We start from the raw sequence: 27,465 nt of genomic DNA, 5'->3' as shown, positions 1-27,465 counted from the left end.
AGGGTTTTGTTCTTTGCTGGGACTTGGTAAATCCCGAAATCCCGTAACCCTTGAAGTTTGTGAAACTCGGCTAGTGTGCAAGATGCCTGGTCGCAGTACTTTGTTCAGTTGCTTTAGACCTTGTGGTGCGGATTCCCTGCTGGAGGACTCGTGTCCGATACCTCCGGTTGGAACTCCTACTTATGATTTATATAGCAAACATGGGCTAGGCCCGATTGCTTTTAACGATTATTGGATAAAATATACAAAGAAAGACGGCGATCTTCGTTGGCCACCTCACGGTAGCTTCGAAGCGTCGATCTTAGATAATTTGGAAATAAAGTTGTTCGAACGCAAATCAAGGCCGGCCATGTTTGATGCCTTTCGGTTGTGGCGCAAAGAAGCCCGACAGAAAGAGATCAGACAGAATAAACGTAGTGAGCGAGATAATGTTGCTACTATAGTGAAGAAAGCTGAGCAGTTTCAGCGTGATAAGGAGGATAAGGATAAGGAAGTGTTTGAGAGGCTACAGCGTATGTCCATAGACAAATGCTATCCTGCTTTGCCTACGGAGTCGGATAAGAAGGAAGAGGCAGTTGAGGATTCTCTAATGTCTTATCTTATGAAGTCGCCACCTCCGTACGTACAGGGTACCGCAGCTCCTGTGGTCCCTGCCGTACCTGTTCTTCCACCTGTTATTCCTCCACCAGTTCCTCAACCTGCACCCGCTCTTCCGCCTGTTCCTGCTCCTTTGCCTATTTCTATTCCTACTGCTCCTCCGCTTCCACATACTCCTGTTCCCGCTACTGCTCCTGTGTTGTTAACCCCTGTTGTTGCTAATGTTTCTACTCCTTCTCTTGTTAGTCCTGTGTCTTATTCTTCTCCCTCTACTCGTAATCGTAATTCTCCCCTTGCGACAAACTTCTTCCAGTCGCTCGGACCTGTTTTTGGGTCTGCTGGTTCTGATGGTCCTCAGAGACGTAGCCAGCTTCCTGGCAATAGAGAACGTGTTGCGCTATACAATATGGCGATGGGTTGGATGATAAACCCTGTTAGAAATCCACCACGTGTTGTCCTCGAAACGTTTGATCAATTCAACATACCAACTCAGAGGTATGTGTTTGATGAAATGTGCAAGTTCTTACATGATCAGATAGTGGTTAATGCGCCTGACGAGGTGCTGTCCGCCCTGTCTGAACTTCGGCTTCAGTTCGCAAGTGGACTGATAGTCGACACTAATGTCCGACGTGCTATTGAGCGGTTGCTATCTCTTCGTCCCGCTCCTATTCCTCATGCATTGTTCGTTGAGGACATTGAGAAAGGAGATGGGTCTGGCCAATATCCTATGCGTGAAGTTCCGCCAGTTTGGATACCCGCTGATAATACTAATGTTAATGCTCCAGTGGCGGCACATTTCCAGAGAGTGTGGATACACCTCCCTTGGAAACGATCGGAAGTGCTTCAGGTGAAACAAACTTTGCCCGATCCTCGCAAAAATCCTGCTGGGTATTACAAGGAATTGTCGCAGCTCGTAGACGCTACGATAATGAATCTGGCCGATATCGACATGTTGTTTGGCAATGTCGTACCACAACCGGTATGGGCCAAGATTCGTCACCAAGATCATGCGAATGAATTAGGTGGTGATTGGGCTGCCATTACAGCGGCAGACGCTGGACAAGTGGCTGCCACTAAACCCGATCAGTTGATTGCTGAACTTCCTCAGCGAATCATTACATTAATGAAAACGCTTATGCCAGCTATGAAGGTAAATTGGGACAAGTTGTCAGCCTGTAAGCAGAAGAAAGATGAGAGTGTTTCAGACTTCTTTACGAGGTTCGAGGAAACATTCGTTGATCATAGTGGACAGGATATGGGTACTGAGGGTGGACAGAGGTTGTTTGTAGATAAATTCGTGTCGAACTTATTGCCCGACTTGAGCCATAAATTGAAAAATTCAGAAAGTGCGTGGGCTGTTTCTACCTCAGCTCAGATATTGGCTACGGCACAATATTACGAAAATAGAGAAAAAGAGGAAAATGACCGTGCTGATAAAAAAACGAAAGAGCTAAAAACTAAAGTGTTGTTACAACAAGCATATCCGCCGCGTTCTAATCAGAATGCGCCTCAACAGAATAGATCACAGTCGCAATCGAATCGATCGCAGCCGCGTAATGATTCCTCTTTCCAAAGATCTTCGTTAGGGTACAATCAATGTGCTTATTGTAGACAGGAGGGACACATTAAATTTAATTGTCCTGCTTTGAATGACCGTACTAGTGGTACTTCGTCTAGAGGAGGTCGTGGTGGTTCACAGAACGCATCACGTGGTAGAGGTCGTGGTGCTCAGAATGATCGCTCTGACCATTCATCAAATTCTAATAACTGTTTCGATCAACGTGGATCATCGCAAGGACGATCTGCGCAGTATAATGTAGACGATTATTACGTCGATCAGGGAACTGACGATAGTAATTACTAGGACAGCCAAAGACAAGGAGAGGGAGTGGTATCAGTTCCGGTTGATCAGAGAGGGCCTTACGTCGCAGTTGCTACATCGGGCGTCGTTGAGCCTTTTCTGTTGGACACTGGTGCAGCGAAAAGTTCTATCATGCATTCGAAACTCCCTGGCGCACCTTTGTCTGGCTTAACAAATGTTTCCGTTGGATTCTCTGGCGCCCCCGTTAGCAATCCAGTTTCGTGCCCTTTGCCCCTTAAAATTGGGCCTTGTGAGCTCGAAGCTCCATTGATTTTGACCACTGGTTGTGGCGAAAATCTTTTGGGTCTGGATTTGCTTAAACGTTTGTATGCGACTTTGTATTGTTCTCCTGCGGGTGTAAAGCTTACGTTAGGAGAGAGAGTAGTCTCTCCCATGTACTTGTCTCTCGATAAGCTTCCATCGGAATTGGATTCTCTTCCTGCGTCTTTGTGGGCGACGGGTCCGAATGACGTGGGCCTACTTGATATCTCCCCTTATGTCGTACAGTTGAAATCTAATGTGCGATTGCCACGTATTCCCCAATATCGTATCTCCCTTGATGGTGAACGAGCTTTGTTAGCGATCATCTATGATTTGATCGAGAAAGATGTCATTGAAGAAACTCGGGGAAACGTGTGCAATAGCCCTGTACTGCCCATTCTTAAACGTACTGATCCTACCAAACCACCTGTTTATCGTTTTGTTATCGATTTACGGGAGGTAAATAAAATTGTGGTTCCTCAATTCCCTGTTGTGCCTGACATTACGGCGCTACTGACTCTGATTCCAGCTACTGCTTCATGGTTTTCGGTGATTGATTTGAAAAATGCGTTTTTCAGCATCCCGATTGCCGAAGAGAGTAGGGACCTTTTCGGTTTCTCTCTTGGTGGACGTAGCTTCCGGTTCAAACGCGCTCCTCAGGGCTACTGTGAAAGTCCATCGATTTACAGTCAAGCTTTGAAGGGTCAACTAGATGCGTTTAGGTTGCCGGTTGGTGCGGCTTTAATCCAATACGTCGATGACTTATTGGTGGCTGCTGATACTCAGGACATCTGCAAAATTGCTACAGTGTCGTTGCTGCAACATCTCTGTGAGTTGAATCACAAGGTGTCACCTTCTAAACTCCAATATTGTTGTCAAGAAGTAACCTATTTAGGTCACTTATTGTCAAAGGAGGGAAGGAGATTGACCCCAGAGAGAATTGCAGCGATTGCGCGCATGGCTGTGCCACAAACCCAAAGAGATGTGCGTGCCTTTCTAGGTATCACGTCGTACTGTAGGCAGTGGATTCCCAATTTTTCATTGCTAGCGAAACCATTGGTGGCTCTTACGTGTAAGGATGTTTCGACTCCTTTACCATGGACGGAAGAATGCCAGAAAAGTTTTTCTGAACTGCGTGATTCATTGTGTTCGGCTCCTGTGTTAGGTACCCCTGATTACAGTAAGCCGTTCACGTTATATGTTCACGAGAGGGAAGGTTGTGCGTTGAGTGTTTTAACGCAACCTTTTGGTGGTAAGCAACGTCCATGTGCATATTTTTCCTCGACCTTAGACCCAGTAGCTAGAGCATTACCGAGTTGTTTGAGAGCAACTGCGGCAGCTGCGGTCTCCATCCGACAATCAGCAGGATTGGTCATGGATAATATGCTTACGGTGATGGTTCCGCATGCAGTCGATACTCTGTTGAATCGTACGAAAACTCAGCACTTGACGAGTGCGAGGTTGTCTGGGTACGAATTGACGCTTTTGGCAAGCCACATTCAGATAAAACGTTGTAATGTCCTCAATCCGGCAACTTTGTTACCAGTTAGTGCAGAGTCAGATGAAGTAGCAGAACATGACTGTTACTTGCGGACAGAAGAGGAAACAAAAGGTCGTGTGGACCTTAAAAACACCCCATTGGAAGACCCGGATGGCACCCTGTATGTGGATGGGTCATGTTTTAAGTTGCCGAATGGTGATGTGACTACTGCTTATGCTGTGGTGACATTGAATACTGTTGTTGAGACTGCGAGATTGAATCAGAATTCTGCCCAAGCTGCAGAGCTGGTTGCTCTTACTAGAGCATGTGTATTAGCAAAAGGTAAACGTGTGAATGCGTACACCGATAGTCAGTATGCTTTCGGTGTAGCGCATAGTTTTGGACGGTTGTGGCGAGAGCGTGGTTTCTTGACGTCGCATGGCACGAAAATACAGCATGGCCAGCTTGTGAACGATCTTTTGGATGCATTGACTTTGCCTGCTCAAATTGCAATTATTAAGTGTAGTGCGCATCGTAAAGTGACGGATGATGTTGGTCGTGGTAATGCGTTCGCAGACGAGATTGCTAAGGAGACTGCCCGGAACCTTAGCACTCGAATGTATGTGACGAGTTCGGTTAGGTGGCCTACAGAATCAAGTATGTGTGAAAATACCATAGAGAGTGTGAAAGCTATTCAGAATGAGGCCACCGACACTGAAAAAATGAAGTGGAAAGAAAGTACGGGAAGGTTGGATGTGAATGGTTGTTGGATTGATTTGTCAGATCAGAAAAGATGGATGTTGCCTGATGCGTATGTACTGGCCGTTGTGCAAATGGCACATGGGTTAGCACATATTAGCGCGAAAGGTATTTGCAAGTTGCTGGCTGATGTGTGGAAGAATGATGGAATTACTAAGTGTGCTGAACGTCTGGTGAAGAATTGTATGGTGTGTATAATGTACAATCCTGGCAAAGGAACCCCAACTCCTCCTGGCAGTTTTGCTCCTCCTTCGTATCCCTTTGAGGTGATCCAATTGGACTTCATCCATATGGAGCGATGCAATAACCTAAAATACGTTTTGGTTGTGGTTTGCGCATTCTCCCGATGGATTGAGGCCTATCCCCTCAAGGATAATACTACTTTGTCTACTGCGAAAATCCTACTGAAGGAATACTTTCCTCGGTATGGAATGCCTAGAGTCGTGTGGTCAGATAACGGAAGTGAGTTTGTTGGAAGTGTGATGAAGAGTGTGTGTAAGGGCCTTGGAATTAATCAGAAATTCCATAGCGCCAATCATCCCCAGTCAGCTGGATTGGTTGAAGGGTACAATGGCACCCTTAAACTGAAATTAGCGAAGATTCAGGCTACGACTGGACTTTCGTGGCCTGATGCTTTGCCTCTAGCATTACTGTCAACTAGGGCGACTGTACACTCCCGAATAGGGCTGAGTCCCTATGAAATAGTGTTCGGCCGTCCTGCGAATGTGTGGGGGGTTCCTAGGCCAGGTGTATTCTCTGATCTTGAGTTTCCGATGTTGATTGATTACTTACATGACTTGACTGCTAAACTGAGGTTAATTCATCAACAGGTTTACGACGCCTTGCCGACGCAGACGGAGGGTCCAGGCCACCAGCTCCAGCCCGGAGATTGGGTAGTTACCCGAAATTTTTCACGCAAAAACAATCTGGACCCCCGCTTTACCGGACCTTACCAGGTGCTCCTGGCCACGAGGACTGCCGTTCGTCTTGAGGGGCGGAAGAATTGGGTACATGCTACCCATTGTAAGCGAGTCCCTATTCCTTTGCCGGCAGACCCGTGGGTAAGGAAAGGCATTGCGTCAACAGAAACAGAAACATTGCCGGCGTTTGTACCTTTTAGCGACGCGCAGCTTGTTGAGGAACCCTCAGCGCAGCAGAAAGCCACTGTTGAACATTTGTCAGCAAAAGACTCAAGACCAGATCAACGAACTGATCAGCAGGACGCTGTCTCTTCAACGGATCCTTTGTTTGAAGAGCAGACACGTCCCGGGAAACATCGATATTCTTTGAGATCTCATACTAAGGACAAATAAATTTGCTTGCTTTGCTGAAATTGATAACTGCAATATCTTCGTTTCCCATGATCAATTTTGAACATTCGTATCATTGAAAATTGTTTTGTATATGTATATATATATCAAGCTTCTTCCTTGTATCTTTTTCCTTCCACAGCTGAGAAATATTGTGCTAAATAAATACATATTGTGTATTGAGGGCCGTAGGGCCGCGCGCGTACTTCCTTCTGGACAGTAGGTCTTGACGCTAGGTTAAAGACCGTCGGTTCCTAGGAACTCCTGGGGATTGACTATTGCTGCACAGAACGAAGTGCGTCAAGAAACGTTGCGGACGGTCGTAGGGAAATGGCATTTTCGAAGCTGAATGATTTGGAAGGAGCTCAGGCATACAGAGTCAAGCTGCAGAAACTTAGTCGTACGAAATGTTTTGTATCCCAATTGTTTGTTTTGTTTTTGACTGCTTCTGCATTTTTGGCGGGTGGGGTGTATTACACTATGTCTTACTTTTTCCTTGCTACTCCTACTCCTACTCCTTACCCTAACCTTACTTCTACTGCTTCTCCTGATTCCTTTCACATGTTACCAGAACACGAACAGGCTAGACGTGTAGAATTCCGCAATAATTCCTTTATCCAGCTCCTCCATCAGCATCAGTTAGTGGTTAACACTACTAATTGTTGGGTGTGTGGGTTGATGCCACATACTACGGGTAAGGGAATTCCATATCTGGTGTTACCGTATAGTTCCCAAGGGTCAGCTCGAGCATTCCAAACAATGCTTCGAAGCGCACTGGGTTTCCACCCCACTCCAGAACAACGTTCCCCCAACTTTGGTCCTACCTCGTATCAGAGGCTGCTATCGATGGCTATAGAGGATATGGAAGATGAGATCCATGATCCTTTTCTTATTCCTAGAGAAGAGGTACAAGCCTATAGGGTCCTAAGTAGAGGGGAATATAGTATGTTCACTAATGAAAAGCAGCTTAAAAGCTCGTCTCCAATATGGGTCGTACCCCACACTGGTAATCTTTGTCTTGTGGGTCGTGGCTCGCAAGCCTCACTTGGAGTAAGTGCTTGCACTGAAAGTTACGTTCTGCCAATGTCCCCGTCCCCTGTGTTTCTGGCTGCCAAGGGTACCTACTTTATCTGTCATGATCGTGCATACACATGGTTGCCCGCAGACTTCATGGGCTCATGTTTCGTTGCAAATCTGTTGCCTCCGACGTTTACTGTAGATGCCGATTATCATAAGACTAGAGTAGTACGAGGCGTAATTAGCGAAGAGGATACTGCCGGTCAAGAGGCAGGAGACTTTTTCAAGGGTTTCCTCCCGTTTTGGGGACCTATGGTTAATAGTAGGAACCTGAGACATTTGACTCGAGTGGTAGAATCGACAGCTAATATTACTGCCAGTGCCCTTGGTAATATCACCACAGAACTTCAGGCGGAGAGACTTATGACATTACAAAACCGTATGGTTTTAGATGTTGTCCTAGCAGATCGCGGTGGGGTATGTAAAGTGATCCATTCGAGCTGTTGCATTTTCATCCCAGATAATGCTCCTACTGTCTACCAAGCCATCTCGAAGTTGCACAAGATCTCCGAATCCATACACGTGGATGTAGGGGATTGGACGCTACTCGGTTGGTTTTGGGGCCTGATGTCGACTTGGGGTTGGAAGATTCTGATGATCATCGGGGTTGTGGTAGTGTTCCTGTTCACGTGTTGCCTTTGTGTGCAGTGTGGTCCTGCCTTATGTGGCCTCTGTGCTACAACGTGTATGAGACAACCATCTGTTACCAAAGGGACTCGATCGGACAGAGCTATGCTACAACGACATCTTGATGGTCTGATGAATATCGAATATGATTCCGACTAGTGCTTGCCTACATGAGGGCAAAAGGAGCGTCTGAGGTTCCGTGACAATTGTAAGTGGTGTTTTCGACTCGCACGAATATGGGCGAGTCTAGTATCTATGAACCGCAAATGACGAGTTTAGTAAGTGTGCGCAGTTTCGCTGTGCTAACTTAAACCGTTCGTTCGTTACGTGGGTTTTTCATCTGTACCCACGGGTTCCATCTTAGATACGGCATCCATTTTGTCTCTTGCCCTCAAGTAGCCAGCGAACGGACGCTGTCCGCTTCGCGACCCTGGGACTCCCAAGATATGGCGGAAGACACATGTTCTTTGTAAGTGCCTTTATGACGAGGGGGATGCTACTGTAAGGCAGATGGCGCCGCTCGAGGCTCATCTTGCCGCACGGGCTTATTGTCTCAGCCGTGCATCTCATTAGGCACGTCCCTTTGATGCCTGTATCTCGTGCTTCTCGACACTCCCCTTTTTACACCCTTTCCGATCTCCCTACTGTCTCCGTCTTCCTCTACACCTGTCTTCGTTCTTATTTCGATCTACTTTACTGCTGATTGGAATTTGCTAATGGTGGGAAGATGGGTTTTTACAGTTGGGAACCGCCAAATGTTTCCGCACTTATGTTCCGGACCTTGTGTGTTTCAAAGTGACCAAAGCGACCCCTCTGAGAGCGACTTGTGGGAACCAGGTTGTAAACTATTGTGTATCATGTTATTCTATGGGTAAAAACTGTATAAAAGGAGCGATCCACAAATACAATTTGAAGCAGTCTCCCCGAACTACACTCGATGTACTTCCTGTGACTTCTGTGTTCCCTGCAGTAAATAAACCTTGACTCTTTGACGCCGAAGGAAGTGTCCCGTGTCTCTGTGACTTGTACGCCGGAGCAGGTTACCCACGAAGGTTTCAGGTGTTGTGCCCTGGCACCGCTGGGTCCAAAAGAACCCAGTCCTTCAATCCTTGCACATTGAAAAACATCACGTTTTCTTCTATCTTATTTAAAGGAAAAATATCACAGATGATGTAAAACTGCACAACATCATGGTCCTTTTTCCACGACCACTTGCTGAGGTGGCACAAAAGTTGTACAGACCAAGAATAATGTTTATATTTAGAACAGTACGTCCTAAGGTCTCTTCGTGCTACAGTGAGAAGTAAAGGCCACAGGTATCGACCATGAGAAGACCGAGGCTCAGAAATACCCTGGAAGGGCCATCATTTTGGAAGGTTCCAAAACTTAAGGTGGGCGTTGCCATCCGGATGTTCATAGGCACATAGTTTCACAAAATGCCTACCTGAGTTGAAACACAGTAAATGTTTAAACATCTAATAACAAATGTGCTTATAATTACACAACCACACTTCAAGAAAAGGGTGTTGTCAACAACCCACTTCCCCAGCTGCAGAGGGGGTTGACTGTGAGACCACTGGAGTATTAGTTATGGATGCTCGTGACTTTGATGTATTACTCCTAGGTCTCACTTAGAAGCTTAGACATACAAAATTACATATTTGCACATGTGGGTGTGGGCCAAAGGTGCCAGATAAGTTAAGCATAATGTAGAAAAAGTGAGGAATTCGAAAACTGATAAAGACAAAAGTGAGAGAGGCAAATGGAGTGAACACAATAAAAGGGAGATGGGAAAGACAGATTAATTCAAAGACTGAAGGAAGTAAGGGTGGAAGGAAAGATACAAGGATAGAAGGAAGGGTGGATAGAAGATGAAAGTATGGATGGAAAGATGGGATAAATGATGAAAGTTAAGTAGGAAGGAAGAGATTCGAAATAAAGGCAGACCAACAGAAAGAAACATGATAGTGTGGAAGAAAAGTTTGAAGGAAGGATGGACCAATGGAGGATAGCGGAAAAGATGCCACAATGGAAGACAAGATGGACAGGTAGATGGGCGTGAATAGAAGGAAATATACAATAATGGACAGATTAAAAGGTAGAAAGAAGCAAGGGGAGATAAAAGGATGGAAGGGAAGACAGAAGGAAAGATGGCAGGACAGAAGAATAGATCAATAGAAGGTTGAAGGAAAGAGGTAAGACATATAGTAAGCTAATAAATATAAAAGGCATCACCTGCCATTTTTTTCAAACCTGTCACGGACGACCACATACTTTGCTTGGCTATTGCCATTTACAACATTATTCAAAGTGGGTATATTTTATTTTTATGGCTACTCCCTTGCTTCAAAATATATTTATGTAAAATAAATTGATAATGACATCGAAATAGAATGTTTTTGCCTTGCTTTTCAATAGTAATACATACTGGTATAAGAGTTGCTAACAGTATTTCTCCAGCCTTCACACCGGGTGGGATCTCCTGGTTTAGATTTTAAAAATAACTGTTTAACCAAACCTTATAACCTTATAAAGCTGTTGATAACATAAATGTTGCAGTATTATAATGCTGCGAAGAGCAAGCAATATTATCTATAACCTAACTAGGTACACACTTTATTAGTAAGAGGGCCATTTAAATGGGTCTACCAAAATTACAAGACTTAGGTGAGTGGGGGCAGATTTACACTTTTTTGGAGCAATGCAGTGCAGCAATCTAAGCTGCTGCGGTGATATGCATTGCGGCAATGGAAAAACAAAAACACACATAGCTACAAAAATATGGCGCTCTCTTTTCTATTGTCCAGTGCCTGCACATCACACTTTTGGCTGCGAAGACCCTTCCATTCCAAGAAAATTAGAAAGTATGCTTTAGCAGTTTTCCCACTTTCTATGTCAGCTCTTCACTTTAGAACACATGCAAAATGTGAACATTTGTGAAGCAAGAAAACTTTTCTGAAATCTATGCCTGCCTCCTAGACGTGTGGATTTTGGGTGCAAAGTTCTGTCTAGTAAATAGGGTTTTGCTTCAAACCTATGATGATTGTATTGTAACACCCATTTACCACCCGTGGCATTCTTGGTGTGCACAAATTTGCAAAGAGCTCTGCTTTCTGTTACTTTTGGCAACTTTTCAATGCAAATAAGGATTTGCGATGGAAATTAAATCCCAGTACAATGTTTTGTGCTGGGTTTGCATTACTTTTGTGACTCAAACATGGTGTAAAGTGTTGATACATTTTGGACTTACACACATATTTTGCCCAAAGAAGCATAGACACCTTTGTTAGATTTCAAAGTTAATCTCTTTGAAAAGCACTATTGGACCTCTGGTACAAAAAGCTGCATGTTTTTTTCTGGACAAACTCTGAGTTGAAAAGAGAACGCTTTGCAGCTTAGGCACAAATTGTATTAAACATATGGGATTGGGTAGGAGTTTCCCTTCCTGACAATAAATATTTTCTCTACTGCATGCTTAAATTTTAGAAACCATATATTTTTGTATGCGTATGTCCGTGCGTGTGTAAGGATTCTTCAGTCCCCTAAATCCTCCTTCTTATAATGTCCCTCTTTCTTGGTCCTAAGTAAGTGTTATGTTTGTAAACTTGTCGAATTATGGGCCATATTATCAAGAAAGGGCGATACATTATCGGCGCTTTTATCGGCAGGAATCTGCCGCTAAAGCGGCGATAATGGGCTTGTTAATATTCCCTTATAAATTCCCATAGAAGCCCAGGTTAACACCAGAACCTGGGCTTTTATGGGAATTCACAAGGGCATATTATCAAGCCCATTATCGCCGCTTTAGCCGCGGTTTCCTGCCGATAAAAGCGGCAATAATGTATCGCCCTTTCTTGATAATATGGCCCCAAATTTTACTGGATCATGCTGGACTGGTGTAATTTAAATTCCTCCACTTCCTGCTCATTTGAAGGACATTGTTTTACGAAATAATGTGGAATGTTATATTTGGGAGAGGCAAATGCAGACCCAACTATAATTTCCTCCTCCCTTACTTGCCATTAACTTCGATCAAATAAAAGCTAAAACCAAACTGGTGTCTTTAGAAACATTTGAAATGTACTTATAAATATCCCTTTTGCTGGAAAGATGTTGTTACTGGGAAGACAATTTGGAAATGTATTGAGAGATTTGCCCAAACGAAATAGGACATGAGATCCACAGCACATGTTCAGGGACCGATTTTAGACTTATGGATGATGGAGAAACCAGATGGACAACCTGGGATACCATAGAGGTTTTCTCAACCCTGTAAAATAACTTTTTGCCTTTGGCTAGGATGTTCCATGTAGGCAGACGTGGGTATTTTAAAACCATAGCGCACTGAATTGCAGACTATGAGTCAGTCTGTTGAGATGCCATTTTCTGTGTCAAAGAACTTAGGGGCATATTATCAAGAACAGGCGATAAAATTATCGCCGCTTTATCAGCAGGAAACTGCCGGTAAAGCGGCTATAATGGGCTTGATAATATGTCCTTGTGAATTCCCATAGCAGCCCAGGTTCTGGTGTTAACCTAGGCTGCTATGGGAAATCACAAGGGCATAATATCAAGCCCATTATTGGCGCTTTAGCAGCAGTTTCCTGCTGATAAAGCGGCGATAATTTTATCGCCTGTTCTTGATAATATGCCCCTAAGAGCGCGCAGAGTTGCCTATTTCTGCAGTATCTGATGCCAAGAGTTACCTATGACAACACTTATTTGTTTATGACAACTCTTGTATCGGGGAGCATACCCTTCATAAGATTTACCCATAATCTTTATTGGCCAGTCAGTCCCTTTTCTTTAGAAAAGGCTTTAGGTTGACAGTGAAGGATTAGAAAAATTGCTTTCTTCCTGTGATCTTGTCTTTTGTAGATATAATTTCTCATTGGAATCTTAGCATCAGTAGGGTTGACTTTCACCATTATTTGGACACTTACTCCTTAAATATTCTTCCTTTTCATGTTCTCCCTAAGTTCTTTATTTAGATTTGGACAGATGAAGCATCTGCCAAAACATATGACTTGTTCTATCCACCCATATCGGAGTCCCTCACTCCATTTAGAGGTGGTGGGGCCACTGTATTTACAGTGGAAGCCCTACCGTATTTACAGTGGAAGCTCCGATGCTGTTTCTGCCATTGTTTTTTTTCTCCATTTGGTATCAAGAGTCAGCTGGTAACATTTTGGACAAGACCTTTGGTAACAGGTTTTAGATTTTAAAACATAAAGAAGGTGTACCTTAACTGTGCTTGTTTAGTTTGAGGGATCTCATCTCTGTATAAGGTTTCAGTGCATTCCAGCTCATCTAGTTTTTTTCTGATTATATTTTGATAAATTCATGCAGTATAATTTTTGGTACCAGCTTCCAATTGGCATTTATCAAAGCCTATTTCAAATTCAAGATTGTTTTTATCCTTTTGTGGGAAAAGCTATATCGAACTCTGTTCTTGAATATTTATTTATATTTGTGGAGGAAAGTTTATAGAACTTTACGTGATTCTGTTGATCTGATTCATGAACACTGAAGAATAAACTCTTGGCAGTTTGGAAAACCATAGTGTTTGAGAATTTTGCTTATTGCTTTTATGTGATGGGAAGTAACAATGAGCACAACCAAACTTGTTCTATATTGAAGAATGTACTGAGTATTTCGAAGTTTTATGCATGAGATTTGTGAAGGAACAATGGATTTTTCAGATATCATCAGCATAATTCAAGCTTCAGTCATCATTTAGCACATAATGTTAAATTATATATTCTAATCTATTCAAAACAGTACTATTAACATATTTTTTTCTTTTCTAGTTATGATTATGCTACTATGGGTGACAAGCTGTCAAGAATGGAATTGTAGATCAGAGGTGAGTTAGCAATTTGTCGGAAAAAGAATTAGTAATTTCAGTATCTTCGAAAATAAAGCATTCTCCTAGGACTACACCAGGTGGCCTACTAACCTTGGACACTTACCCACCCCAACCTCCAAAACAAGAAATTTGGGATTCCTCTTGGATGGCAAGCTCGACTTTACACTCTAGGAAAACAAAGTGACCTCCATCTGCTTCCACATCTGTATGCTACTACGAAAGAGCTACAAATGGCTTCCTGAGGACTTCAAAGAGGACTATCTGAGCAACAACTGAATTGTAATTTAACTAGGTTTAATATCCTCTTTAATGGTAAAGTTGCATTTTTTGTCACAATTCTGAAATTGTCACTTTTAAAAAGTTGGCATTTTTTGTCCTAACCATTTATGCCTTCTATCAGTATCCCGGCTCATCTGACTGTGAATGGCTCTGGTGTTTGGGGATTTTGTATTCCTTTCAAACTGTGATGCAAAGGGAGATTGTGTGTAGATACTATGGGTCATTCTTCCTGAATGGCTGGGGGTTAAACTGAGCCCTGCTCGACTTACACTTCAAAGGGCTTCCCTCCAGCACACACAAAGGACCCTGACACAAGCCCAGACTGTTTGGGGCCTTGACAGGGTAAGGGAAGATCTTTCCAGAACCAGACATCGGAGTTGGACAGGATGTCCCCCACACAGAGAGGCTGGCCCTAGGTATACATATTGGACCTCCTGGGCCACTGATCAGAACATTCCTGGACCTGTGAATATTACAAAAGAAGGACTGCCCTGCTTCCAGAGAACTGCACCTTCTTTGAGGACTGCCTTGCTGATTGAGAAAAAAGACTAGACCTACTTATATTCATCCAAGGCAAACCTGAGTTACTCCAATGGTTAGTGGGCTGGCCTGTGTAAGCTACAGAGGCATAACAAGCTCCAGAGACCTCCCTGAAACTGTCCAGCTCACTTGCTGCACTAAGCCTGTCTAGACCTGAACTGAACCTGCCTGAGACCTGTGGGCCTTATATGGGGTTTCTTCCTTATCCCCAAGAGGTGCCCCTAAGGTTATGGACCCTTGACTGACTCTAGTTTTATCTCAACCACAGAAAAAAGGGGAACTCTTAAAGTTTGGACTCTTCGCAATTGCAAACGGGTCCCTTTTTGCCTAGACTCTGCTACCCATGACAACCACCAAAGTGAACCCCCATGTGTGACTTGCTCTTTGCACTACAGTGACAGCCAGCAACAATTAGCAAAGCGATATGTAAGGCCCAATTCTTTGTAAGTGAGGCTCTCAAGCTGCCCTCCTTCTGGCAGCACAGACTCTGAGTTTCCTATCTCACCAGAGTATTGATGTGGCCATGTGAGGGGAAGGGATGTTAGGGTGGGTACTACAGACAAGGAGAACTTGAATGAAAAATGTTAGCCAACAATTCTTAGTTATGCTTTCACAAATAATTATTTTTACATTTCATACCAGCAAATCATGGTTGTTTTCACTAAGAGAGCAAATTCCAGAATTACAGTTCCTTATTTATATAACAAAGAGTTCTTGATATGCCTGAATCAAAAGCTGTACAGTTCTTTTCAAGGTTCATTGTGAGCTCCCCCACAAAGTCTACATATCCAAAGACAAATCTCTCCTAAGGGGGAACTAAGAGCTAGTTCCCATTGTGTTTCTCATGCTAAGGTTGGTTGAGCACCCTTCACCACCACTAGTGCCAAAATAAACATGACCCTCAACTCACCACCTTACCAGAGTGCAGTTTTTTCCTAATTCACTAGAAGAACTTCTGATTGAGCACCAGAAAGTTGTACCTCAGCCGAACGTCTTCAGAAGGTGAGAGGAGACTGAAAACATGCAGTTAGAGAGTGTGGAATCAGGAAATATGTGCAGCCTTGGACTGTAGAAAGACCAGAACAGCTCTCAGAAATTGAGAAAATCTCTTGCCTATTTGGTTTCTCGATATGGCAGATCATTTAAATAACATACACGTATAGCAAGCACAGCTGAAAGGACACAACCTCTTTAAAATGGATGTGCTGCCTCAGTCAGCGATGCCCTCAAGCATGTTCCAGAACTTACACCTGCTGCCAAAGGGAAACAAGATTGAAGTAATCAGAGTCAGCAAAAACAGATGAGTCACCAGGGTCCACATGTCATTTGAGCATGTTCCAGACAAACACCTGCTGCCAAAGGGAAACAACATTGAAGTCACCAGAGTCAGCACAAACAAATGAGTCATCATGATCAGCAGGTCATTTGAGCATATCCCAGAACTGACACCTGCTGCTAAGAGGAAACACTGAATGAGTCATCAGAGTCAGCACAAACAAATAAGTCACATAGTGAAGCCCCTTATTTGCATGAATATTGAAGCACATAAAACAATAACAATAAAAACATTACAGTAATTCAGCATATCTTGTTGTGTAAGCATTGGAACATTATCAGCAAAAACAGGCTTATGAGATGGACTTTTAAAATTTGTTTTAATGTTTTGGGACTGGAGTTGTTGACATGAGATCTGCACTCCATGGTACAACAACAGCCAGCGGTGACCCACAATGCGGAGCTACAGCAATGACTGTCCACAATACCGGACCAGCTGTTCACTCTTCAGCAATGTCATCCTGCTCTCTGTGCTACAGCGATAACCAACCTTGGTGCTCTTCTTGCGACCTCCTCCACCGGGAATTCTTGCTGTCTGAGTTTAAGAGGTATCTTTTATAGTGGAAATAACCTAGCTGTATCCGACCTGTGCCACATCGCGGTTGGCTTGAACTTGTAACTTTTCCCCAATCTAACACAACCAGATGACTTGGAGTGGCAAAAATGCCTTTAGGCTCTACATTTACTAAAAACGTTGAAATTGCACATCTCTGGTTCTGCTGATTGGATGTTTGTCACTCTGTATCATTTTATTAAAATTTACTTTACTTTTCTAAATTGGTGTGTGATATTCTTGAGTTATGTTGTCACTTTATTGCAGTTTGTGTGCTGCATAAATACTTTACACATTGACTCTAGGTCAATCCTGACTGCATTGTGCCAAGCTACCAGAGCATGAGTGAAATTAGTCACTTTTTGTAGTTCACCCTGACAAGGAATGTGATTGTTGACTGAGTGAATCTTCTACTCCCCTCACCAAATAACCTTAATTCTCACAATGATGATGTGTGAAAATGTTGGAGTAGGAAGGTAATGTTTAACATGTTAATATGTTAGAATGCTGTCTGATAAGTTTTGATGTTGTTAGGTGATGCCAAGGCTTAAGGAATCAACAGGCTTTGTTATGATTACTGGTATGATGTGATCACTGTTATAAAAGTGTCTCTTTTAGATAAAAAGAGAAACAAGATCCCATTTGTGGCCTGCAGAAAGTCAGTTGCTAAAATTTCAGGGTGTGTTACTATACAAATCTTCGATGATTAGCAAAATGCTCACTTCACTCACAGCACCAGTATTCATTGCCATTTCAACCTTATATGAAATCACTAGATTACAAGTTTACAGTAAAATTAAAATGACAAACACTTAACAGGCACACGCATCAACCTTTTTTGTGAGCGCAAACAGTGCGATTCATAAAAATCAACAGTTTGCGCCCACAAAAAGGGCTTTTGCGATGCATCAAGGTGTAAGGCACTCGCAATTTAAGAAATCACAATTTATTGAGATCTCTTAAATTGCAATTGCATTTAAGGAATCACACTTAAATACAATGCATGTACCCCTTAGAAATAGTAAATTCGCTATTTGGGGTCGCAAAATACTGAGAAATTACTCTGGTCTGTATTTTGCAAAAACCTTGAAAAATGCACTAAATTGCATTTTTCAAGGGTTCAGGTTACACACACAAATACACTTGGGGCATGTGTGTGCGCATCATGGGTGCACATCACAATTTCAGGGGTGCAACAATGTATTATTTTGACACCTTTGCACCCTTGAAATTGCATGTGCAATTTGCGAGTACCTATTGGTACTCGCAAATTGCGCATGCAATTTCCCATTCATTCCTATTGGCCTGTAGGCCCAAAAGAATGAATGGGAAGCCATTACTGGCTGGCTCACAGCTTACACCCCCCACATGACTCCGCCTACCTTACGGAGATTACCGGGCCGCAGGGCGACCCATTGCACGCCACCCCAGAAATTCGTGACCACTTACTATCCTATGACAAAATGCTATATACGTCCAGGATCACCAACAATTTGCGTGGTCAAGGGAAATATCTCTCCGAAATAGCACTGGTATATCTAGAACGATATATGCAAGACTTTTTATCTGTCCCCATTACACCAGACAGCATCATTGAAGCCATTGATGAACTTCGGGGCTCCACCACGCCCAGGCTAGACGGCTTTTCAGACGATTTTTATAAGGCATACAAAACCAAAATTGGTTGAAGTATATGGGGAATCGCTTGAAACAGGCACACTCCCCCGACCTTTAGAGAAGCGGTCATCATTCTTCCCGGAAAAGATCCCACACTATGTAGCTCTTACAGACCATTATCCTTGCTAAACTTGGATTATAAAATATGGGCTAAGGTCATCGCTATACTGCTATCATTACTGATGGAATCCATTATGGCGCAGCACAGTCTGGCTTTGTTCCCCCTAGGTCGACCTCCCTAAATCTTTGTACCCTATTCACGGTACTGAATAGAATTGACCCAGATACTCCCGCTGCCGCTATCTTGTTGGATGTTGAAAAAGCATTTGACTCCCTTGAGTGGCCCTTTTTTTATCTGTAATGCGGCGCATGGGCATGCCGGAACGTTTTGTCTCTACTGTGGTGCTATTATATACTAAATCCACAGCCAGGCTATGACTAAACGTTACCCTTTCTGAGCCCTTCAATCTGTCCCACGGTACCAGACTGGGGTGCCCTCTGTCTCCCCTGCTATTTATTTTGGCTATGGACCCTTTAGTTCGTCAGTTCCAAGAAAAGCATCTACATTGCGGTTTCCAGTTTTGTACACCCCCCTTCTGATCTCGCTTTATGCAGACGATACCATTCTATACGTTAGAACTCCCCACGAGCATTTAGAGCCCTGCTATTGGAAATTGTACGGTTTGGCAAATTTTCTGGACTTAGCATCAACTGGCACAAATCGGTCATATTCCCGCTCATGGCTAGCACGACCGCTTGGCCCTGTGCGTTCCCGCTTGAATGATGCAATGACGTGAATAAATATCTTGTGATCTATGTCCATCTTGACACTGACACCATGATCAGACTGAACTACAGCAAGGCTGTTGGGACCCTGAAATCCCAAATCACGAAATGGTTGTCTCTGTCAATGGCTGGTAGAATCGCCATATTTAAAATGGTTGTTCTTCCTCGGTTCTTGTATCTTTTTAATAATATCCCCCTTCCCCTTACTAAAACCTTTTTTGCGCAAGTACGATCATTATTATTACGCCTTGTCTGGGCGGATAAGACACCTAGGGTTCGGTGGCAAAGCTTGGTTTTACCAAACGAGAGGGGGGGCTTTGAGGTCCCTGATTTATATTTGTATTATTTAACAGCACAATGTTGTTATGCGCACGTCTCGTTCCACCCGGACACTCGCGTCCCATATTCTAAACTGGAAGCCGATCTAGTACTCCCTCGTACCCTATCTAATGTTCCACCGACGGGATTCCCTAGGGACCCCCGGCATATTCAAACAGTATCTACCACTTTCTGGGCGTGAGGCAAGTTGCGCAGATTGCTCGGGCTGGAGAAGCTTTATTCTCCTGCATTACCCCTCCCCAATCCTTCCTTGCTCCCAATCACTGGTGAAATGTTGGTCCAACGTACGCTGGAAAAGTTTGACATCCGTACGGTAGGCAATCTGTTTCCTGATGGACACATTTTCTCGGTGTCCGAAGAGGCCTGATTCGCAGATCGTTCCTTTATGGACACTTTTGTACTGAAACGTATGCACTCAATGCTTCGCGCCACTTTCCTTTCATACCCTGCGGCCCCTGAACTTACTCCCCAATTGACATTATTAATACAAAACCCTACTGGTGCACACTTGGTATCCAAAATATATAAACAATGTGGGATAACCCGACTGATGTCTGATTCTAAAGTCTAAAGTCGTGAGGCCTGGGAGGCGGATTTGGGTGGTCCCATTAAGGATGACCAGTGGGAATGGTGCTGTAGCGCTACCAAGGACATCTCATTAAACAGTAGACACAAGCTGATTCACTTCAAATTCCTTCGAGAATATATCACACACCAGCTCGTTCTCATAGAATTGACCCAAATAGACCTCACCGCTGCCCGAAATGTTTAGCCCCATTTGCTGATTTTGCCCACCTTGCTTGGACATGTCCTAAGATACACCAGTTCTCGTCCCTGGTACATACCACATTGGGAGAAATGCTGTCCATGCAAATGTTGCCCACCCCTGAGATCGCGCTGTTAGGATATGTTGAAACTTTCACAAGAAAATCAGGAAACTGACAGCTCTGTGTTTTTTGCTGGCCAAGCGCGAGGTTGCTATATTATGGGGAAGCAAGAGGGCACCCTCTTTTCAGGCATGGCTCCGTAGTTTGGCTTTTTGCAACACTAATTGCAAAGAATATTCCACCCTGATTCCTACTACCTCCTGCCCTGCGGATATCTGGGGACCTTACAGGGCCTACATAGCTAGAAAACGATCTGAGCAGGCTTCCCCAGTGTCGAATGGCATTACTCCAGAGGGTGTTGGTTAGGCATTGGGCTGGGGATGAGTGTTGGGCCACGGAACTGCATCTTTGTCCTTTGTTGCTGGGACTATGTTGCCCTTGAGAAAAGAGACATACCCTATGCACACACTCAATGAGTATAAGAAGGTCACAGTGTGGCCATGAACAAATTTACAATTCAGTGCAGAGAAACAACAGTAATACACACAATGATAAGCAGTTGATGCGATGAAACACGTGTCGGCTGGTTGTTCTCAAGCTGTGATAAATTAAACCAAGACACCAAGACTTTTTTGCCTATATATATTTATTTAATCGCATCAACTGCTTATCATTGTGTGTATTACTGTTGTTTCTCTGCACTGAATTGTAAATTTGTTCATGTCCACACTGTGACCTTCTTATACTCATTGAGTGTGTGCATAGGGTATGTCTCTTTTTGTAACGTTGGATTAGTACAGCTAGCTGACTTCTCCTTTGAGTGGTTATATGGTTGTCCACTCACCCAGTTGCACCACCATTCACTCCATCCTATAGTGCTTCCATACTGGCAGTGCGCCCATTCTCTGACCTCTAAAAACCATTTTTCCTTAAAATATGTTGCCCTTGAGGATGGTCGATTACAATGGGGATTACTGTCTCTTCATATTGCTGTACTTTACCATGGCATTATGTGTTTATATTTCCTTGGCAATTATCGTGTTGTGCTTTTTTATCCGCAATGTTACATGCTTCTATGCTGCAAGACACACTTCACGTACGTGATTTGTTTTCCATAACGCTGTTGAATGTACTATATTGATCACTTTCCTTTTCTTTTATTCATGTAAAAACCGAAAATAAAGATTAAAAAAAAAAAGATAATCTTTTTGGGTGCAGTGTGTGGCAGAGTAGATGGTATCTTGGTTGCTTGCATAGTTATTTTTTTGGAGTGCTTGATCAAATATATTTTATGAAAAATTGGTTAATTACACTGCAGTTTGTCAATTGAGTGAAGCATCTGAGTGTTGGTAATAGTACTCCAAACACACATGATGATGGACAGAATGTTGCACAATGGCAAAACATTCACCCCTAGTCACAGATTTGGGTTTAATCCATCGTTATTTTGCTCACCAAGCCACCCCAGTTCAGACATGGCCATATGCAAATCAGTCTTGGCCCTGTGCCTCATGGGAACAGTCCAGCCCGAACTGCCAAGCCATGTCTTCCCTGGACCGGAATCAAGCATCCTAGGACCGGTTTCTGGCTATCAGCCGCCTTCAGCCAGGATAGCTTGACTCCAGTGGCGTAGTGAGCATGGGACCCACGGCTGGGCATACCTTTCCCACATAGGGTGAACAGCAAAACACACAAGATGATGGACAGAATGTTGCATAATGGCAAAACATTCACACCCAGTCATAGGTCTGGGTTCAATCCATCGTTATTTTGCTCAAGTTGGCATCAACACCTGAGCAGAATGACAGAAGAATTTGACTTAAAATTTTTGGGAGATATTCTGGGTAATATACAGAGAAGTTTAGACACAGTCAGAGAAGAAAACCAGATTCTCAGACAAGAAATTAATAACTTAAAAATGGGAGAGACAGGCTCAGGAGGTAGTCACCAAACGTTCACATTCGAAGATCAAAGATCTAATCCCAGCTCCTCAAGTTTGACTCCTACACAAGTTATTCATTCATTGTCCCCAGTCATTCCCAATGCCCCACCAGAGAGGTTTAATGGGGACCAACAGAAGGCTCAAATGTTTTTTAACTCAGTGTTCTCTCCACTTTATGTGTAGACCAACAATTTTTCCTGATGCACAGTCTCGCGTTGCATTCATACTGTAGTACCTCAGTGGAGACGCTGCCTCCTGGTCCATGCCCTTAGTCTCCACAGACGACCCGATTCTATATAACCTAGAAAACTTTAAGAAATAATTCTTCCGGATATTAGATAGAAGAAGAGCTTCGCAGGCTAAAGATAATAAATTGCTGGAGTTGAGGCAGGGAAACCGAGACCTGGTTGCTTATCTTGCCCAATTCAATAATCTTGTAGTGTAGACGAATTGCCTGGAAAACATGAGGGCTGCGGTCTTCTACAGAGGACTACGAGATGAGCTAAAAGATGCTTTTTCACAGATCACCAATCGTCCTACACACATATCTGAGTTGGTAGTTTTGGTGTTAAAAATCGATTTTCGACAGACAGAACGAAAAGGTGAAAAAAGGAAGGAGTTCCGACCAAGTGTTCCTCGCTTTGATTGCATGAAAATGGAGGTTTCACGTAATTCTGAGGAAGCTTCTGTGGTGGAGCCCATGCAAATTGGTGCTATCCGTGGGCCTTTATCCAAAGAAGAAAAAGAAAAAAGGTGTCAGAATAAACTCTGTATGTATTGTGGTGGGAATGGCCATTTCATCAAAGACTGTCAAAAGAGAGCAAAAACGCCCTTGCGTGAGAAGGAAAACTTGCAGCACCACTAGTGATGGGAGTTGGGCTGGTGGGTGCAAGTGATAAGGCAACTCCAAAGAATCATCTAATAGCTAACACATTACAAGTGTCTTCCCCACATTTAACACTATTGGTGATGTTAAAATTCAGAAATGTGGTGTTAACTGAAGTCATGATCATGGTAGACTCTGGAGCTACTGGTCTTTTTTGTGACTAGAAATTTGCCAAACACATTGGGTAATTATCCATTAAAAAATAGAAGAGTGAAAGAGTCAGGGCCGTGGACGGAGCTGACTTAACCTCTGGTCCAATCACTGATCATACTGAGCCGGTTTGTTTGATAACCATTGATGGACATCAAGAGACTCTCCAATTCAACCTTATCGACTCCCCGCAATTTCAGTTAATCCCTGGATTGCCTTGGCTCACTGAACACAATACATTGATAGATTGGGCAGGCAGGACGATTCAATTGAATTCAGACTATTGCATCAAACATTGCTTTGAAAAGGAGGAACTTCAGTTAGAATCCAGTATTTTTTCTCGAATTTGTGAAGACGGAGCGTCGGTATGCCTAATTCAGATGACTGAACTGCCTGAAGAGTTAGAAGATTTTGCAGATGTATTCGACGAGGTCCAAGCTGAACAATTACCACCTCACAGGTCTTATGATTGCAAGATAGACCTCGAACCTGGAGCAAATTTGCCCTGCAGCAGACTTTATGCCCTAACGGAGAAGGAAAATCTCCACTTAAAGGAATATTTGAGGAAGAATCTTGAAAATGGCTTTATTAGACCATCACAATCTCCAGTATCTTCGCCACTCTTCTTCTTTTCCAAAGAAAGGGGGAGATCTCAGGACGTGCATAGATTACAGAGGAATTAACAGAATAACGGTAAAAAATCGATACCCTTTGCTTCTTATTTCTGAACTCATCGATCAAGTCAAAGAAGCCAAAGTTTACACACAACTGGATCTGCGGGGATCTTACCACCCAGTTCATGTACGTGAAGGTGATGAATGGAAGACCGCGTTTAGGACCAGGTATGGTCTCTACAAATACCTAGTAATGCCATACGGACTCTGCAACGCACCCGCTGCATTCCACTACTTTATCAATGACGTATTACACAAATTTATCGATCAGTGTGTCATCGTGTACATTGATGATATTTTGATATATTCCAACAACGAAGAGTAACATCAAGCACAGGTTCGGGCTGTGTTACAATGTCTGAGAGCAAACTCTCTCTACGTCAAACTAGAGAAATGCTTGTTTAAAACTGATACAGTGGAGTTTCTTGGATTCATCCTATCACCTGCTGGAATCACGATGGATCAAAAAAAAAGTGCAAGCGGTGATGGATTGGAAATCCCCCTCAACCATAAAAGAGGTACAAAGCTTCATTTGATTTTCCGATTTCTATTGACGATTTATTTATGATTTCTCTCAAAAAATCCTTCCTCTCACACGTTTATTGAAAAAAGGAGTGCCATTCAAATGGTCAGATGAACCAGAAACAGCATTCAACTTGTTAAAGAAAAGATTCACCACAGCTCCAGTTTTGTTACACTCAGACCCTGCTGAACCATTCTATGTGGAAACTGATGCTTCGGATTCTGCCATTGGTGGTATCCTTTCTCAACGGCACAAAGATACCGGACAATTACATCAGGTCGCCTTCCGATCACGCAAATTGAATCCGGCGGAATGTAACTACACAATCACAGAAAAATAACTTTTGGCTATTAAGGACGCCTTTAAGGACTGGAGACATTATCTAATGAGTGATAAGCATACAGTGACAGTGTTCACTGATGATCGCAAACTGAAATTTTTACGATCAGCTCTCACTCTCACCCGACTACAATTGCGTTGGTCGCTCTACGTTGCAGACTTTGATTTTGTCATCACTTTCGACCAGGAGTAAAAAATGGACAAGCAGATGCCCTCTCTAGACTGGATACAGACACCCAAAAGGTGATCGTCGATAATCAACCAATCATTCCGCATGATAAGACTGTTGGAACTATAACTCAAACCTCTTTTGAAGATCAAGTTTGAAAAGTACTACCCATTCCGGAGATGGAAATATGGTTGGCAGAGGATTCCAAACGCACCATTCAGGATGGCTTACCATACCTAGACTCTACCTTGTTTTTGCCTACAAAAGACCTCCAAGAACAAGCAATGAAAGAGTGTCATGATCATCCATTGGCAGGTCATAAAGGAGTATTGAAGACTGAAGAATTACTTAAGTGTTGCTTTTGGTGGCCCCACATGTGTCGTGACATTCGTCAGTATGTTTTGAGATGCTAGATCTGTGCACGGGGAAAACCTGATAGGCAGGCTCCTAAGGGACTTTTACAGCCGTTGCCAACACAACCACACCCTTGGCACACAGTGTTGTTGGACTTAATTGTCGACCTACCCTCTTCCCAAGGTTTCAACACTATCCTAGTATGTGTAGACACCTTTAGTAAGATGACACATTTCATCCCTCATAAAGGTACATCAATTGCACAACAACTTTCTCAGCTTTTTAATTATCACATCATTCATTGTACCACTTTTGGAAGGCCTATACTAAAGGCCTTGGTATTGATCATCGTTGTTTTACTAGTTTCCATCCAGAAACCGATGGTCAAACCGAGAGAACCAACCAAGATTTGGAACAATACCTTCGACTCTACTTATTGGACGAGGAGCGGGACTGGCCTGACTATCTTTGGACGGCTGAGTACACCCACAATAATGCTAAGAATGTGTCTACGGGCTACTCGACTTTCTATATGAATTCAGGTAGACACCCCAATTCACAAGTAGAGTTTGAAAATGTAAACGTCCCAGCAATTCAGGACCTTGCCCAGCATTTCCGTAGAATTCATCACATCGCCACACAGAATTTGGCTTCTGCTAAAACTCGTTACAAACGATTTGCTGATTTGAAATGTAGACAACACCCTCCCCTCCAAGTAGGAGACAAAGTCTGGCTTTTTACAAAAAATTTGAGATTGAAAGGCACTCATAAATTTCAACCACGCTTTATCGGTCCTTATCCGGTAGCGGAGGTTATCAATCCAGTTACATTCTGGTTAACCCTTCCAAGTACTGCCAAATTTCACACTGTTTTTCACATCTCTCTGCTTAAAAAAGTCCATCCACACTTACGACAAACAAATCACCTCCACCTCTGGTTCTTGATGGGGGACTTGAATATAAGGTCAAACTAATTTTGGACTCTAATAGGGTTTAAAACGATCTTTTCTATCTCATTGATTGGAAGGGCTATGGTCCTGAAGAACGATCTTGGGAACACAGTTCTAATGTAAATGCTCCTTGTTTGCTCAAGGCTTTCCATGCTAAGTTCCCTGATAAGCCACATTCGGAGGAAACCCCGTTGAGGGGGGTACTGTCAGGGCTCACAGGAGGTTTCCTCCTCGTAGCTCCGTGGTGGCTCTGACATATGCTCCTCTTGCACAGAATTTCAAAGGTAAGGCTCGCTGTGCTTGGAGCTAGCGATTGTGCTGGCAGCGATGGACATCCAAGATGGCTGCCAGCGCCTTTGCCATTTAGCGTTCTAGTGTTTACCCTTCCTGTTCCTGAAGCTCAGGTAATGTGCACGCCAACGTTCTAAGGTGCACTTCCCCGAATCTTTCCCCGGGTGTAGACCTACCTTCAGTGCGTCGCAGAAAAGTTAGTCAGTATTCGTCGAGTGGCGTTGGTTCTTGGCGTCGGGTTCCCCTGTTGAGAAACGAACCTCAGGTTAGTGAACTCTATGCGCATGTCAGAAATGTAGTTATTAGTGCGCTAGTCAAAACGAGCAGTGTCTCTTTACCAGGCAGTTGTAATAGCATGAGGACAGCGTTTGTATGGAATTAGAAGGACTTATCAGCTGCGTTGTTTCAGGAATTTAGTTGCGTTTCAAGAATATACCTCGAATTGTTTTAAAACCCAAGTTAAGGCTCCGCAGTATAATTTCTTGGTTGTAAACGCATAAGCGTCGATTTTAACATGTGATAGGTTATCACGTGAAAGGATACAGGTTGTTATTTCTAAGAGGATTATTAGAATAACAATTATTCAGAGTGGTGAATATGGTATAAAACAAGTCCAGCTTCTCTCCTAAGTTTGAGGAAGTAGTTGGCCTGGTAGTTAAGTCCCCGGTCAAGAACCTACTTAATCATTATATTTCCGCATCTTTACACAACATTATATGCAGAAAGAAGAAGGTTTACAGAAGTAGCAAGTGATAATTTAAGTAAGTCAAGGAACACCCTAACAACTGTAGGTAATAATTTAGCGAATATACACTTACCTGATATTCTTTATTCCGAAGAAGTAATACAAGTTTCACCTGTGAATAAAAGAAAGAACTCACATCAATAATTTTAAAGGAAAATGAAGTAATCACTTGTCAAATTATAAGAAGAGAGGCAAGCCCATAGAAGGTTCCTGGTAAGACAGGTTGTAATCATTTTTAATATAAAAGGTACAGTGTAAGAATAAGG

The sequence above is a fragment of the Lissotriton vulgaris genome, chromosome 4_1 (genome assembly GCF_964263255.1).
Source record: "Lissotriton vulgaris chromosome 4_1, aLisVul1.2, whole genome shotgun sequence".
NCBI lineage: Eukaryota > Metazoa > Chordata > Amphibia > Caudata > Salamandridae > Lissotriton > Lissotriton vulgaris.
This window is presented reverse-complemented; position numbering follows the sequence as displayed.